Source organism: Pseudophryne corroboree, chromosome 10 (genome assembly GCF_028390025.1).
Source record: "Pseudophryne corroboree isolate aPseCor3 chromosome 10, aPseCor3.hap2, whole genome shotgun sequence".
Taxonomy (NCBI): domain Eukaryota; kingdom Metazoa; phylum Chordata; class Amphibia; order Anura; family Myobatrachidae; genus Pseudophryne; species Pseudophryne corroboree.
Window position 1 is genome coordinate 286,277,240 of NC_086453.1, and position 15,958 is coordinate 286,293,197.

A 15,958-nucleotide genomic window follows, 5' to 3' on the forward strand; every position below is an offset into this window, starting at 1 on the left:
AAAAAGGATTTATTTTGATTTAAACTAAGGTGAGATACATACCAGCTCACACCTCAAGCATGCCGTCCAACATGGCATTTAACCCAACGCATGCAACGGCATGAATAACGACAGCAACAGGCTGACTATAAACGCAACACAACACATGTGTAACCATAACCAATAACTGCAGATACAGTACGCACTGGGACGGGCGCCCAGCATCCTCTACGGACTAAGAGAAAAGGATTTACCGGTAGGTTTTAAAATCCTATTTTCTCCTACGTCTTAGAGGATGCTGGGGACACTTCAAGAACCATGGGGTTTATACCAAAGCTCAAGAACGGGCGGGAGAGTGCGGATGACTCTGCAGCACCGATTGACCAAACAAGAGGTCCTCCTTAGCCAGGTATCAAACTTGTAAAACTTTGCAAAAGTGTTTGAACCCGACCAAGTAGCTGCTTGGCAAAGTTGTAATGCCGAGACCCCCCTGGCAGCCGCCCAGGATGAGCCCACCTTTCTGGTAGAATGGGCCTTCACCGATTTCGGTAACGGCAATCCAGCCGTAGAATGAGCTTGCTGAATCGTATTACAGATCCAGCGTGCAATAGTCTGCTTGGAAGCAGGAGCCCCAATCTTGTTGGGATCATACAGGACAAACAAAGCCTCCATTTTACTAATCTGAGCCGTTCTGGCTATATAAATTTTCAAAGCTCTGACCACATCTAGAGACTTTGATTCCGCTAAGGCGTCAGTAGCCACTGGCACCACAATAGGTTGGTTCATGTGAAACGATGACACCACTTTCGGCAGAAATTGCTGACGAGTTCTCAACTCTGCTCTATCTTCATGGAAGATCAAATAGGGGCTCTTGTGAGACAAAGCTGCTAATTCAGACACCCGCCTTGCAGAGGCCAAGGCCAACAGCATGATCACTTTCCAAGTGACGAATTTCAACTTTACCTTACGTAAAGGTTCAAACCAATGAGATTGCAGGAACTGCAACACCACGTTAAGATCCCACGGTGCCACCGGGGGCACAAACGGAGGTTGAATGTGCAGCACGCCTTTCACGAAAGTCTGAACTTCCGGAAGGAAGGACAATTCTTTTTGAAAGAAAATTGACAAGGCCGAAATTTGTACTTTAATTGAGCTTAATTTTAAGCCCGCATCCACACCTGCTTGCAGAAAATGGAGAAAACTGCCCAGCTGAAATTCTTCCGTAGAAGCCTTCTTGGATTCACACCAAGACACATATTTTCTCCAAATACAGTGATAATGTTTTGCCGTTACTTCTTTTCTAGCCTGAAGAAGTGTGGGAATGACTTCACTGGGAATACCCTTTCGGGCTAGGATCCGGCATTCAACCTCCAAGCCATCAAACGAAGCCGCGGTAAGTCTTGGTACATGCATGGCCCCTGATGTAACAGATCCTCTCCTAGCGGAAGAGGCCAGGGATCTCCTACGAACAATTCCTGAAGATCTGGATACCAGGCCCTCCTTGGCCAGTCTGGAACAATGAGGATTGCATGAACCCTTGTTCTTCTTATGATCTTTATCACTTTTGGAATGAGTGGAATCGGAGGGAACACATATACCGACTGAAACACCCACGGTGTCACTAGGGCGTCCACCGCTATTGCTTGAGGGTCCCTCGACCTGGAACAATATCTCAGAAGTTTCTTGTTGAGGCGATACGCCATCATGTCTATTTGAGGAATTCCCCAACGACTTGTCACTTCTGCAAAGACCTCTTGATGAAGACCCCACTCTCCTGGATGGATATCGTGTCTGCTGAGGAAGTCTGCTTCCCAGTTGTCCACACCTGGAATGAAGACCGCTGACAGAGCGCTTACATGTCTTTCCGCACAGCGGAAAACCTTTGTGGCCTCTGACATTGCCGCTCTGCTCTTCGTTCCGCCCTGGCGGTTTATGTACGCCACTGCTGATATGTTGTCTGACTGAATCAGGATGGGCAGATCGCGAAGAAGATGTTCAACTTGTAGAAGGCCGTTGTAAATGGCCCTTAATTCCAGAATGTTTATGTGTAGACAAGCTTCCTGGCTTGACCATTTTCCCTGGAAATTTTCCCCCTGTGTGACTGCACCCCAGCCTCGGAGACTCGCATCCGTGGTCACCAGGATCCAGTCCTGGATCCCGAACCTGCATCCCTCTAGGAGGTGAGAGCTGTGCAGCCACCACAGGAGTGAGATTCTGGTCTTGGAAGACAGGATTATCTGTCGGTGCACATGCAGATGGGACCAGGACCACTTGTCCAACAGGTCCCACTGAAACACTCTGGCATGGAATCTGCCAAACGGAATGGCCTCGTAGGCCACCACCATCTTCCCCAGCAACCGAGTGCATTGATGAATCGACACTCTTGCTGGTTTCAGAATCTGTTTGACTAGGTTCTGAATTTCTAGAGCCTTTTCCACTGGAAGAAAAACACTCTGTAATTCCGTGTCCAGAATCATACCCAAGAACGACAGACGTGTCGTCGGAACCAACTGCAATTTTGTCAAGTTTAGGAGCCAACCATGTTGTTGCAGAACTTTCAGGGAGAGCGTAATGTTCTGCAGTAATTGTTCCTTGGACCTCGCTTTTATCAGGAGATCGTCCAAGTATGGGATAATTGTGACTCCTTGCTTACGCAGAAGAATCATCATTTCTGCCATTACTTTGGTCTGTCCACGGCTCCGAGAATTTTCACCAAACGGCAACATCTGAAACTGATAATGGCAATCCTGCACTGCAAACCTCAGGTAAGCCTGATGTGGAGGAAAAATGGGAACATGCAAATAGGCATCCTTTATGTCTACCGACACCATAAAATCCCCCTCCTCCAGACTGGATATCACTGCCCTTAGAGATTCCATCTTGAATTTGAATTTCCGTAGGTAGAAATTAAGGGATTTGAGGTTCAGGATCGGTCTGACTGAGCCGTCTGGCTTTGGGACCACGAACAGGCTCGAATAGAAGCCTTCTCCCTGTTGCAACAAAGGAACCCTGACAATGACTTGATTTTGACACAATTTCCGTATTGCTTCGCATACCACCTCCCTGTCCGGAGGAGAAGCTGGTAAGGCCGATTTGAAAAATCTGAGAGGGGGAACATCTTGAAACTCTAGCTTGTACCCCTGGGACACTATTTCCAAAACCCATGGGTCTAGGGCCGACCGAGCCCAGAACTGACTGAAGAGTTTGAGACGTGCCCCCACCGGTGCGGACTCCCGCAGAGGAGCCCCAGCGTCATGCGGTGGATTTGGCAGAAGCCGGAGAGGACTTCTGCTCTTGGGAACTTGCCACAGCCGGTGACCTCTTTCCCTTTCCTCTTCCTCTAGAAGCAAGGAAGGAAGACCCTCGCCCTTTTTTTTATTTATTGGGCCGAAAGGACTGCATCTGATAGTGGGGCGGTTTATTTTGTTGTGCAGGAACATAAGGTAAAAAGGATGACTAACCAATGGTAGCCGTAGATACCAGGTCAGCGAAGCCATCACCAAACAAGACACCACCTTTATACGGAAGAGACTCCATCGCCTTCTTAGAGTCAGCATCAGCATTCCATTGATGAATCCACAATGCTCTCCTAGCTGAGACTGCCATGGCATTGGTCCTTGATCCCAAAAGGCCAACATTCCTTGCAGCTTCCTTTAGGTAGGCTGCAGCGTCCCTGATATAACCCAGCGTCAAAAGAATGCTATCCCTATACAGGATATCTATCTCAGATGACAAGTTATCTGCCCATTTTTCAATAGCGCTACTCACCCATGCCGATGCAACGGCAGGTCTGAGCAGCGTACCCGTAGTGACATAAATGGATTTCAATGTATTTTCCTGCTTACGATCCCCAGGTTACTTTAGGGCTGCCATGTCAGGGGACGGAAGCGCTACCTTTTTGGACAGCCGTGATAGAGCTTTGTCCACAGTGGGGGGTGACTCCCACTTTTCCCTATCCCCAGAGGGGAACGGATATGCCACCGGAATTCTCTTGGGAATCTGAAACCTCTTGTCAGGATTTTCCCAAACCTTTTCAAAAAGAGTGTTCAGTTCATGAGAGGGAGGAAACGTTACCTTAGGTTGCTTTCCTTTAAACATACAGACCCTTGTATCAGGAACAGCAGGGTCCTCCGTGATATGTAACACGTCTTTTATCGCCACAATCATATACTGAATGCTTTTAGCCAGTTTTAGATTTAATCTGGCATCACTATAGTCGACACTGGAGTCAGAGTCCGTGTCGGTATCCGTATCTGCTAACTGGGTAAATGAACGCTTTGTGACCCCGAGGGGGTCTGAACTTGTGACAATACATCCTCCACAGATTTTTTCCATGCCTGGCTCTGAGACTCAGATTTATCTAATCTCTTATTTAAAAAAGCCACATTCGTATTCAAAGCACTCAAAACATTTACCCAATCAGGAGTCGGCGGTGCCGACAGGGTCACTCCCACAGCCATTTCTTTCCCTAATCCAGTCTCCTCCTGGGAAGAGCACTCAGCCTCAGACATGCCGACACACGTGTATGTACCGACACCCACAAACACACTGGGCATATAGGGGACAGACCCACAGTAAAGCCTGTAAGAGAAACACAGAGGGAGTTTGCCAGTTCACAACCCAGCGCTTATCCTGGTTCTGAAATCCCTTATATAAAGCCTCAGACCTGTTAGCGCTTTTATAATTACATATACAGCACCAAAATAACTGTGCCCCCCCCCCCATGTTTTGCACCCTGTTACTTGTACAGCAGTGTAGAGGAAGGACCAGCGTCTCTGCAGCTCTGTGCCCCCCCCCCCCTGTAGTGCCGTCTGTGCGTGGGAGCATGGCGCGCAGCGCGGCCACTGTGCGGTACCTCAAATCGTCACTGAAGTCTTCAGATCTTCTTCTACTCACCCGTCTTCTGACTTCTGGCTCTGTAAGGCGGGTGACGGCAGGCTCTGGGAACCAGCATCTAGACGTACCTAGCGTTCAGACCCTCAGGAGCTAATGGTGTCCTGTAGCCAATGAAGCAGAGCCTTGATACTCACAGAAGTAGGTCTGCTTCTCTCCCCTAAGTCCCACGAAGCAGGGAGACTGTTGCCAGCAGTTCTCCCTGAAAATAATAAACCTAACAAAAGTATTTTTCAGAGAAACTCATGAGAGCTCCTCAGTGTGCATCCAGTCTCACTGGGCACAGAATCTAACTGAAGTCTGGAGGAGGGGCATAGAGGGAGTTGCCAGTTCACACCCCTTTTAAAGTCTTAAAGTGCCCATGTCTCCTGCGGATCCCGTCTATACCCCATGGTTCTTAAAGTGTCCCCAGCATCCTCTAGGACATAGGAGAAACACCATTTGGGTCATTGTGGACCGATTTTGGTGCACTTTGTCCCACTCACAGGTCTTCCAACCGCTCCACAACTATCAAAATTGTTCATATCAGACATCTTCCGGTTACATGAGAGAGTTTCCGATCGAGGGCCTCAATTTGTGGCTAAATTCTGGAGAGCACTGAGTTCAGCTCTTGGAATGGAATTAAGTTTCTCCTCTGCATACCATCCCCAAACTGATGGCCAGACTGAGAGAGTGAACCAAGACTTAGAGACTTTCCTATGACTCTTCATGTCTTCTTCTCAGGACGATTGGCTGGACTATCTTCCATTTGCTGAATTTGCTCACAATAATCTCTACCATTCCGCTACCCATGGACTTCATTCATGTGTTCCTGCTTTCCAATCTCTTTCAGCTCTCGAAGTACCTGCTGTAGAGTTAGCCCTTCAGCAATTCACTAAGATGTGGAAACAAGTTCATGAGGCTCTGCTTAAAACATCCAATAAATAAAAAAATTTTGCAGATCGGAAACGGAAGGCTGTCCCTAGTCTCAAAGTGTGTGATCAAGTCTGGATTTCTACTCGAAACTTAAGACTCAAGGTCACTTCCATGAAATTTTCCCCCAGATTCATTGGACCACATCCTATTGGAAAAGTATTGAATCCAGTAGCGTACAAAGTGACGTTGCCTCCGTACTTGAAGATCCCAAATGCATTTCACATCTCCTTACTGAAGCTTCTCATACTTAACCATTTTCGGACTACACTCCCTAGACCTCCCAAGGTGCAAGCTGCTCAAGGAGAAAAATTTGAAGTTCATAGGATCCTTGACTGTCGTAAAAAAGATATGGTTGTCTCCAATATCTTATTGATTGGAAGGGATATGGACCAGAGGAAAGGTCCTGGGTTTTCTGAAGCGGACGTCCACGCTCCAAGATTAGTCTGGAGCTTAGTTTGGCTTCCACCCCATGAGGAGGAATTACATTCAGCCAGCTGTCCCTTCAGCCAAAACTCGGTTGTCGGAACCCCAAGTTACGCCGAGCGTGACAAAAATAAAAAGACAAAATGTTACATATTAAAACTCTGTTAAAAAGTGTTGTTTTTTTTTCTCCTTTTTTCTCCCCTACAGGTAACCCTATTGGATTCTACTGGACAAGTGGACGTGATTCTTGGCATGAGATGTAGGTAAGTAATCTCTAATTTTTACAGGTACCCCTATTGTATTCTACTGGACAAGTGGACGTGATTCTCGGCGTGGGATGTAGGTAAGTATGTGTGGGTGCGTAAGTGTGTTTTAATAAATTTTTACTTTCAAGGTGTGTGTGTTGTGTTTTTATTTGGGTTTTTTTTTGGTTGTAGAACTATAGGTACCAGCGAACCCTGGCGTCACCGTCCCCATCACCCTCTCCCTGCTGTCACCCCCTCCCTGGCGTCACCATCCCCGTCACCCTCTCCCTGGCATCACCCACTGCTGCCACCCTCTCCCTGGCATCACCCACTGCTGTCACCCTCTCCCTGGCGACCCTCTCCCTGGCATCACGCTCTTCCTGGCGTCACACTTTTCCTGTCACCCTCTCCCTGGCATCACCCACTCCCTGTCACCCACTGCTGTCACCCTCTCTCTGCCGTCACCCTCTCCCTGTCACCCGCTGCTGGCATTCTCTAAGGTGTGCTGCCTTTTATAAAGGTACCGTAATTTATGACCCTGAACTTATCGAGGTAATTACTGCTCTGTTCCATGCTGATATTTCCTGAAATCTGTTATTAATTGATAAGAGACAAATATACTATATGAATTCTTCAAAGTAAAGGATAATCTGAAGAAGTCTCTTAGAGACGAAATGCATAGGGTTAAAATTTTAGGACTCACTTTGATAAAGAAGAGACTGGAAAACTGTATCCCTAAAAATGTGTGAATTGTGTATACTCAAAAGTGAAACACTGTATAACTGTCAGAATGTATATGATTTTATTCTTTAAATCTTTGTGAAATTGTAATTTTAATAAATTGTTAATATCATTTTTTTTTAAGAAGCTGTTTGTATAAGGGTGACAATATTATTGTTAATAATTTATGGACATAGATACAGAAAAGTAAACAAAAAAATGTACATACTGTACATAAAGTGATTTAGGAATGTTTGCTTCCCCCTCCCCCCCAAAAGGTAATACAGTTGTGTATATATAGAATTACAGTCCCAAATTAATGTAGTATAGCGCCCTCTTTCAGACATTTCTATAGATTTTTTTTTTATTTGTTTTCGACTGCTACCTGAGGATGCTACCACATCATTTTATACACTATTGGATTTGAGACTTTTTGTTCTTATATTATGCTAATTATCATTCTTGAACAGCCTGAAAAAATGAATACCTTGAACTGGAGTACATCTGGGCACAATCTATGAATTGTACCCCTGAAGAAGTCCCACTGTATGGACGAAACATGTAGGATTTTGTGGTGCCATCTCCATGTGCTAACTGTGAGGATTCTGCCATGGGGGGTCATTCCGAGTTGATCGCTCGTTGCCGATTTTCGCTATGCTGCAATTTGTTGCTAAATGCGCATGCGCAAGGCACGCCGGGCGCATGCGCTTAGTTATTTAACTAAAAACTTAGTAGATTTGCTGTGGATCCTGCTGCGCTTTTCAGTCGCACTGCTGATCGGTGAATGATTGACAGGAAAGGGGCGTTTCTGGGTGGTAACTGAGCGTTTTCTGGGAGTGTGCTAAAAAACGCAGGCTTGTCAGGGAAAAACGCGGGAGTGTCTGGAGAAACGGGGGAGTGGCTGGCCGAACGCAGGGCGTGTTTGTGACGTCAAACCAGGAACTAAACGGACTGAGCTGATCGCAATCTGTGAGTAGGTCCGGAGCTACTCAGAAACTGCAAAGAACTATTTATTAGCAGTTCTGCTAATCTTTCGTACGCAATTCTGCTAAGCTAAAATACACTCCCAGAGGGTGGCGGCCTAGCGTGTGCAATGCTGCTAAAAGCAGCTAGCGAGCGAACAACTCGGAATGAGGACCATGGACTCACACCCTAAAGGGTGGAGGCAGGAATAAGTTACATCTTCTCTTTTAGCGATATTGGATGTTCTGATACCTTTTCTAATGTTTTAAGAAATTTTATATTCTGCATGTTATTTTATCAAGAATAAATATTTTTGATACCAACTAATAATGGCCATTGGGACAATTTTTTTTTTACAGGCTATCATAATTGATCACCTGTAAAAAAAAAAAATGCCCTTTCTCCTGAAAGCACACAGTGAAACTTATGTGTTTTCGGTAGAAACAGCCCTGTTTTCACATGAAAATGGACTGTTTCCAGGGATTTGGCAGGTGAAACGAAGTCCCTGGTAAGCAGCAACTTGTGCTGGCTAATTAGATAGCCCCCGGTGGGATATTTAGCATCGGTAAATGGTCATTTTCATTATTAGCGAGAGTTATATTTAAACAGTTAAACAAACTTGGCTATTTTTGAAAAAGCATTTCAGGGATATTGTGAAAGTGACACCTATCAGCGCGGGCGTGCACTGCTACATCTGAGAGGCGTGTCATGAAAATGACTTACATCCAAATGTAAATGAGCCCCAAAGTTAGTAAGATCTATTTGTTGAAGAAAAGGCACTGATATTTTGCTGACTTTGCTCGGGTATTGTGTTTTACAAGAGGTTCCATATACTGTAAGTGGCCACGAGAAACCTTTTGAATGTATGTATGTCTGATTTATTTTTTCCCCCAAGAATGTAACTGCTGCATAATGGAGTTAAGGTGCAATATAATGTAATTTTGATTGCCTGTATGAGTATTTTAATGCATAGTTGCCTACCCTCCCTCAGAGGCGTCACTAGGGTTGGTGTCACCCGGTATGGTAACTCATGGTGTCACCCCCCATGGACCTCCTTCCATATCACACTAGTTTTAGAGCACTGCCGGGGAGCTTCTGGTGAGTTCAAGGGAAATCACATGCGTTTCATCTTTCTGATGCATGGCCACCTTCAGGTATGCACATTCACAAATCTGTTTCATTACAAAAAAATGCATTTGCAGACTCGCACTTACAGATGTGTCCTCTTACACTTGCTGCGGGAGGCAGATTATCCTGGTGCTGCTGCATCTCAGCATGCCATAGCCTCCCGCAGCTAACAAAGGGCCTAATTCAGACCTGATCGCAACATCAAATTTTTTCTCTTCTGGGCAAAACCATGTGCACTGCAGGTGGGGCAGATGTAACATGTGCAGAGAGAGTTAGATTTGGGTGGGTGTGATCAAACTGAAATCTAAATTGCAGTGTAAAAATAAAGCAGTCAGTATTTACCCTGCACAGAAACAATATCACCCACCCAAATCTAACTCTCTCTGCACATGTTACATCTGCCCCACCTGCAGTGCAACCTGGTTTTGCCCATTAGAGAAAGATTTTGCAATCAGGTCTGAATTAGGCCCAAACTTCATTGATATGCTAATAATCACAGGTGTGTGTGTATATACGCACGCACACGCCAGCGGCCTGAACATTACTGCAATAAGTACAGGTATCATGAGCATTACTTCCTCCCAGTGGTGCAAGTATAACAAAAATGTCTTAGCGGTGCTTTGCGTGTGCGCCGTAGGCGCGCATCTAAAAAATGGACATGGCCAGTGAAAATGGGGCTTGTTGACATGACATGCCCCCATTTCTCATCACTGTAGGAACATTAATTTACATTCCATATGCAGCTTACCTTTAAGGTGGTTTCTCTGAAGAATGGGAAACCTCTGAAGAAATGTACAGTATTCTCCCTGGACAAACAGCATCTTTAGTCAGTATTCACTATTTATGTAGGAAATCACATGGTCCGTAAGATGCCTGTTTGTGTAGGAATATAACCAAAGTAATCGTCATACAACAGAGGTTCAACCAGATTCATGGAAGAAACATTTGTGATGATCCGCAACAAGAAGATACCCCCTTGTTTGTACCTGGGTGACACAGTTACACACAAATTGAACACACGAGGGGGGTTAATTATTTAAAGAAAAGCAAATACCTATGATTACTCGGGTAGATTCACCATAATACAGGGTTGGTGTTGCTCCCCAGAGTCAGAAAACCAAATATTCTAGAAAGAGAAAAGAAGACTCTATCTTGGGGGCACTCTTTGAAATATAAATAGGGCCAGATATACCCTCAAGTATCATTAAAATATAACCTTTAATTGTATCTTTAAAATTAAAAGGAATTTGAAAAGGAAAAATATATATATACACACACACACACAGGTTTATTCATATACACCTTGGGATCAATTGTTTATCACAAGGAGTTCAAAGAACACTGATTGCTCACTATGGAGCTTATTTGTTCGGAGAACACTGATTGCTCACTGAGGAGCTTGTTTTTATTCTTATTTTTTTATTCAGATTTTTTTAATTTTTTTTAAAACCAATTATGGTCTCTCACTGTTTAAACAACCATATCATGAATAGGTATTAATTTACCGAACGTCTGCTCCTATATTCTCAAACACATGTATAATTGTAAAGATTCAAAAAATTGCCCAAATGATATATACACAGTGTTGAGAGATGCAGAATGCCCATCACATTTATATGGTATCTTATGCGCTCATTAGTAGCCCGACATAAATAGTTGGTATAAAAGAGAAAAAGGAAAGAGTGAAAAAGATGATCAGTATGCCATGGTACATTGCTTCTACTGTCTCACCGTCATGAGCTCAAGGTTTTTATTAGCTCAGCGGCCGGTGGATGAGAGGGCAGCGACCTTGAAATTTCTGACCGGAAAGAAGATAAGTGGCCGTACTGCTTTCCCTGTTAGAGCGGGTGGAATGTCCCGATATCCTAGGACATTGCAGGACACTGCACCGCAATCCAGGGATGAGTGTTAACCGAAATTAAGTACAGTTCCTGCCTGTTTAATTTTCAGGTGATAGCAGGGAGATGACAGGGAGTGGTTCAATATTATACCAGTGCCTTGCACATTCTCACATAGAAATGCAATTAGCAAAAAAAGCCGTTCTCCACACAGGCTATTAGCAAAGTACTTTCCCAATTTAAATTTATCGGTATGCTGATATTGTTAGGCTCACTCATCATAATTCATTGTTTTCTCTAACATTTGACCATAGGTCACTAAACAATATGTGTTGGGCTAAAAAGTAGCAGCAAACCCAGCTAGAATGGAAAGTTTTTATGACCGCAAACCCAGTCCAGCCGCTGAGATCTCTTTCCGTCATGTACTCTGGTCACTAGGACCGGTGCAGCGGACGGCAAATACGAAAACAGCAGCGCTTCGGGTATTACTGGCCGGAAGAAAGATAAGTAGCTGTACTGCTTTCCACGTTAGAGCGGTTGCAGCGCCTTGATATCATAGGACAGAGCAAGGACGCTGCACCGCAATCCGTGGATGAGAGCTAGCTGAGAATAGGAAGATTACCGTTCTAAAGGCAGCAGTACTTCTGGATGGAGCAGCGTATGTTGGTTGTAGGACCAGTGAGTCTAACTTTCACAAGGCGACATTGCCATGCTGATTCCAGCCGTGCCAAACGCGTTTCACCCGTAGGCTTGCTCACTTCACTGCACTATCTGGCAGATAGTGCAGTGAAGTGAGCAAGCCTACGGGTGAAACGCGTTTGGCACGGCTGGAATCAGCATGGCAATGTCGCCTTGTGAAAGTTAGACTCACTGGTCCTACAACCAACATACGCTGCTCCATCCAGAAGTACTGCTGCCTTTAGAACGGTAATCTTCCTATTCTCAGCTAGCTCTCATCCACGGATTGCGGTGCAGCGTCCTTGCTCTGTCCTATGATATCAAGGCGCTGCAACCGCTCTAACGTGGAAAGCAGTACAGCTACTTATCTTTCTTCCGGCCAGTAATACCCGAAGCGCTGCTGTTTTCGTATTTGCCGTCCGCTGCACCGGTCCTAGTGACCAGAGTACATGACGGAAAGAGATCTCAGCGGCTGGACTGGGTTTGCGGTCATAAAAACTTTCCATTCTAGCTGGGTTTGCTGCTACTTTTTAGCCCAACACATATTGTTTAGTGACCTATGGTCAAATGTTAGAGAAAACAATGAATTATGATGAGTGAGCCTAACAATATCAGCATACCGATAAATTTAAATTGGGAAAGTACTTTGCTAATAGCCTGTGTGGAGAACGGCTTTTTTTGCTAATTGCATTTCTATGTGAGAATGTGCAAGGCACTGGTATAATATTGAACCACTCCCTGTCATCTCCCTGCTATCACCTGAAAATTAAACAGGCAGGAACTGTACTTAATTTCGGTTAACACTCATCCCTGGATTGCGGTGCAGTGTCCTGCAATGTCCTAGGATATCGGGACATTCCACCCGCTCTAACAGGGAAAGCAGTACGGCCACTTATCTTCTTTCCTGTCAGAAATTTCAAGGTCGCTGCCCTCTCATCCACCGGCCGCTGAGCTAATAAAAACCTTGAGCTCATGACGGTGAGACAGTAGAAGCAATGTACCATGGCATACTGATCATCTTTTTCACTCTTTCCTTTTTCTCTTTTATACCAACTATTTATGTCGGGCTACTAATGAGCGCATAAGATACCATATAAATGTGATGGGCATTCTGCATCTCTCAACACTGTGTATATATCATTTGGGCAATTTTTTGAATCTTTACAATTATACATGTGTTTGAGAATATAGGAGCAGACGTTCGGTAAATTAATACCTATTCATGATATGGTTGTTTAAACAGTGAGAGACCATAATTGGTTTTAAAAAAAATTAAAAAAATCTGAATAAAAAAATAAGAATAAAAACAAGCTCCTCAGTGAGCAATCAGTGTTCTCCGAACAAATAAGCTCCATAGTGAGCAATCAGTGTTCTTTGAACTCCTTGTGATAAACAATTGATCCCAAGGTGTATATGAATAAACCTGTGTGTGTGTGTGTATATATATATTTTTCCTTTTCAAATTCCTTTTAATTTTAAAGATACAATTAAAGGTTATATTTTAATGATACTTGAGGGTATATCTGGCCCTATTTATATTTCAAAGAGTGCCCCCAAGATAGAGTCTTCTTTTCTCTTTCTAGAATATCAACCAAATTCATGCCAGCTGTTTCCCCCTCTGTTTCTTAGCTACACCATTATCTTTCCCCCTGCATCTCCTAGCCACACCATCATATCCCCCCTGCATCTCTCAGCCACACCGTCTTCTCCCCTCAGATACTCTCAGCCACACCATCATCTCCCCCAGCGTCTCTCAGCTTTCGTTCCCCCACTCCTTCATTCTGTGTCTCTCAGCCTGTGTTCCCCCCTTCCTTCATTCTGTGTCTCTCAGCCTGCGTTCCCCCATTCCTTCAATCTGTGTCTCTCAGCCTGCGTTCTTCCCCTCCTTCATTCTGTGTCTCTCAGCCTGCGTTCCCCCCTTCCTTCATTCTGTGTCTCCCAGCCTGCGTTGCCCCCTTACTTCATTCTGTGTCTCTCAGCCTACGTTCCTCCCTCCTTCATTCTGTGTCTCTCAGCCTGCATTCCCTCTCCTTCATTCTGTGTCTATCAGCCTGCGTTCCCCCTCCTTCAGTCTGTGTCTCTCAGCCTGCGCTCCTCCCTCCTTCATTCTGTCACACAACCTGCGTCCCCCATCCTTCATTCTGTCTCCCAGCCTGCATTCTCTCTCCCCTTCATTATGTCTCTCAGCCTGCATTCTCCCCCCCTTCATTGTGTCTCTCAGCCTACATCCCCCCCTTCATTATGTCTCTCAGCCTGCATTCTCCCCCTCCTCCAGTATATCTCAGTCTGCATTCTCCCCCCCCCCCTTTCATTATGTGTCTCAGCATGCATCCCCCCCCCCTTCGGTTTCTCAGCCTGCATTCCCCCTTCATTATGTCTCTCAGCCTGCACCCCCCCCCCGCCATTATGTCTCTCAGCCCGCACTCCCCCCCCTTCCATTATGTCTCTCAGCCAGCACTCTGCCCCCCCCCCTTTTCATTAAGTCTCTCAGCCTGCATTCTTCACCCCCACCCTTCATTATGTCTCTCAGCCTGCACTCCCCCCCTTCATTACGTCTCTCAGCCAGCATTCCCCCCCCCTTCATTGTGTCTCTCAGCCTGCACTCCCCCCCCCCCTTCATTACGTCTCTCAGCCTGCACCTGCACCCCCCCCCCCCCTTCATTAGGTCTCTCAGCCAGCATTCTCCCCCCCCCCCTTCATTGTGTCTCTCAGCCTGCACTCTCCCCTCATCTTCATTACCTCTCTCAGCCAACATTCTCCACCCCACCCGCACCCCTTTCACGGTGTCTTTCAGCCTGCAATGCATTCTTCCCCCCATTCTATCTCTCAGCCTGCATTGCCCCCCACTTCTTACCTCTGTGTCTCCCCACTTTACCTACACTCCAGGCGCGAGGGAAAGCAAGGCAGCGTGCAGCAGGAGGAAGCAGCGGCTCTTCCTTCCTGCTGTCAGACTGCGCTCCCAGCATGCAGCGCTGAAGCAGGAAGAGCCGCTGCTTTTGGCTGTGCCCAGCCGCGGTGTAGTGCGGGCGGGTGTATAGCCAGTTTTGTAACTGGCTATACACCACTGCCCTCCCTCATTCTAGAGGAGACTCCCTGTAATAGTACAAATCTCGCTCCCTCCCTGAATAGACCAGCAATCTCCGTTTTCTTTTATAGCCTTGTAAAGTATACTTAAAGCTTCAATTTAAACAAAAAAAGGACATGATAACTCATTTGCCTTAAGTTGATAATGCTAAGTGAACCCACTTGTTTTTTTGCACCCAAAAAAACATTAAGTATGAAGTAAAGGAATGTATAAAACTCTCGGAGTCAGGCAAGATTGATAAAACATTTTTTACCAAAATCTCTATATTTTGAGTGGTGACAAAAGGTCAAAATTACGTGATACGTGGATTAGGCACTGAGATGTGAATTTTTTTCCAGATACACCTCAGAAAAACCAGAGCATCAGTAGTGGCATTTCCCAGCAATTTTTCAAAACTTTGACCCCTATATCTCAAAAACTGTCAGGCCTAGAGAAGAAAAAATTTTCATGCGTTGGTAACTATGTGGTAGCATCAAGTGTACAAAGTATCATGAAAATATGAGTCTGTGGGTGTCAATTCTGGGTGATCGGACATGGAATCACCTATAAGAGACTCTGGGGGTCATTCCGAGTTGTTCGCTCGCAAGCTGCTTTTTGCAGCTTTGCACACGCTAAGCCGCCGCCTACTGGGAGTGAATCTTAGCTTATCAAAATTGCGAACGAAAGTTTAGCAAAATAGCGAATAGACACTTCTTAGCAGTTTCTGAGTAGCTCCACACTTACTCGGCATCTGCGATCAGTTCAGTGCTTGTCGTTCCTGGTTTGACGTCACAAACACACCCAGCGTTCGCCCAGACACTCCTCCGTTTCTCCAGCCACTCCCGCGTTTTTCCCAGAAACGGTAGCGTTTTTTCGCACACACCCATAAAACGGCCTGTTTCCGCCCAGAAACACCCACTTCCTGTCAATCACATTACGATCACCAGAACGAAGAAAAAACCTCGTAATGCCATGAGTAAAATACCTAACTGCATAGCAAATTTTCTTGGCGCAGTCGCACTGCGGGCATTGCGCATGCGCATTAGCGACTAATCGCTCCATTGTGAGAAAAAAATACAGAGCGAACAACTCGGAATGACCCCCTCTATACG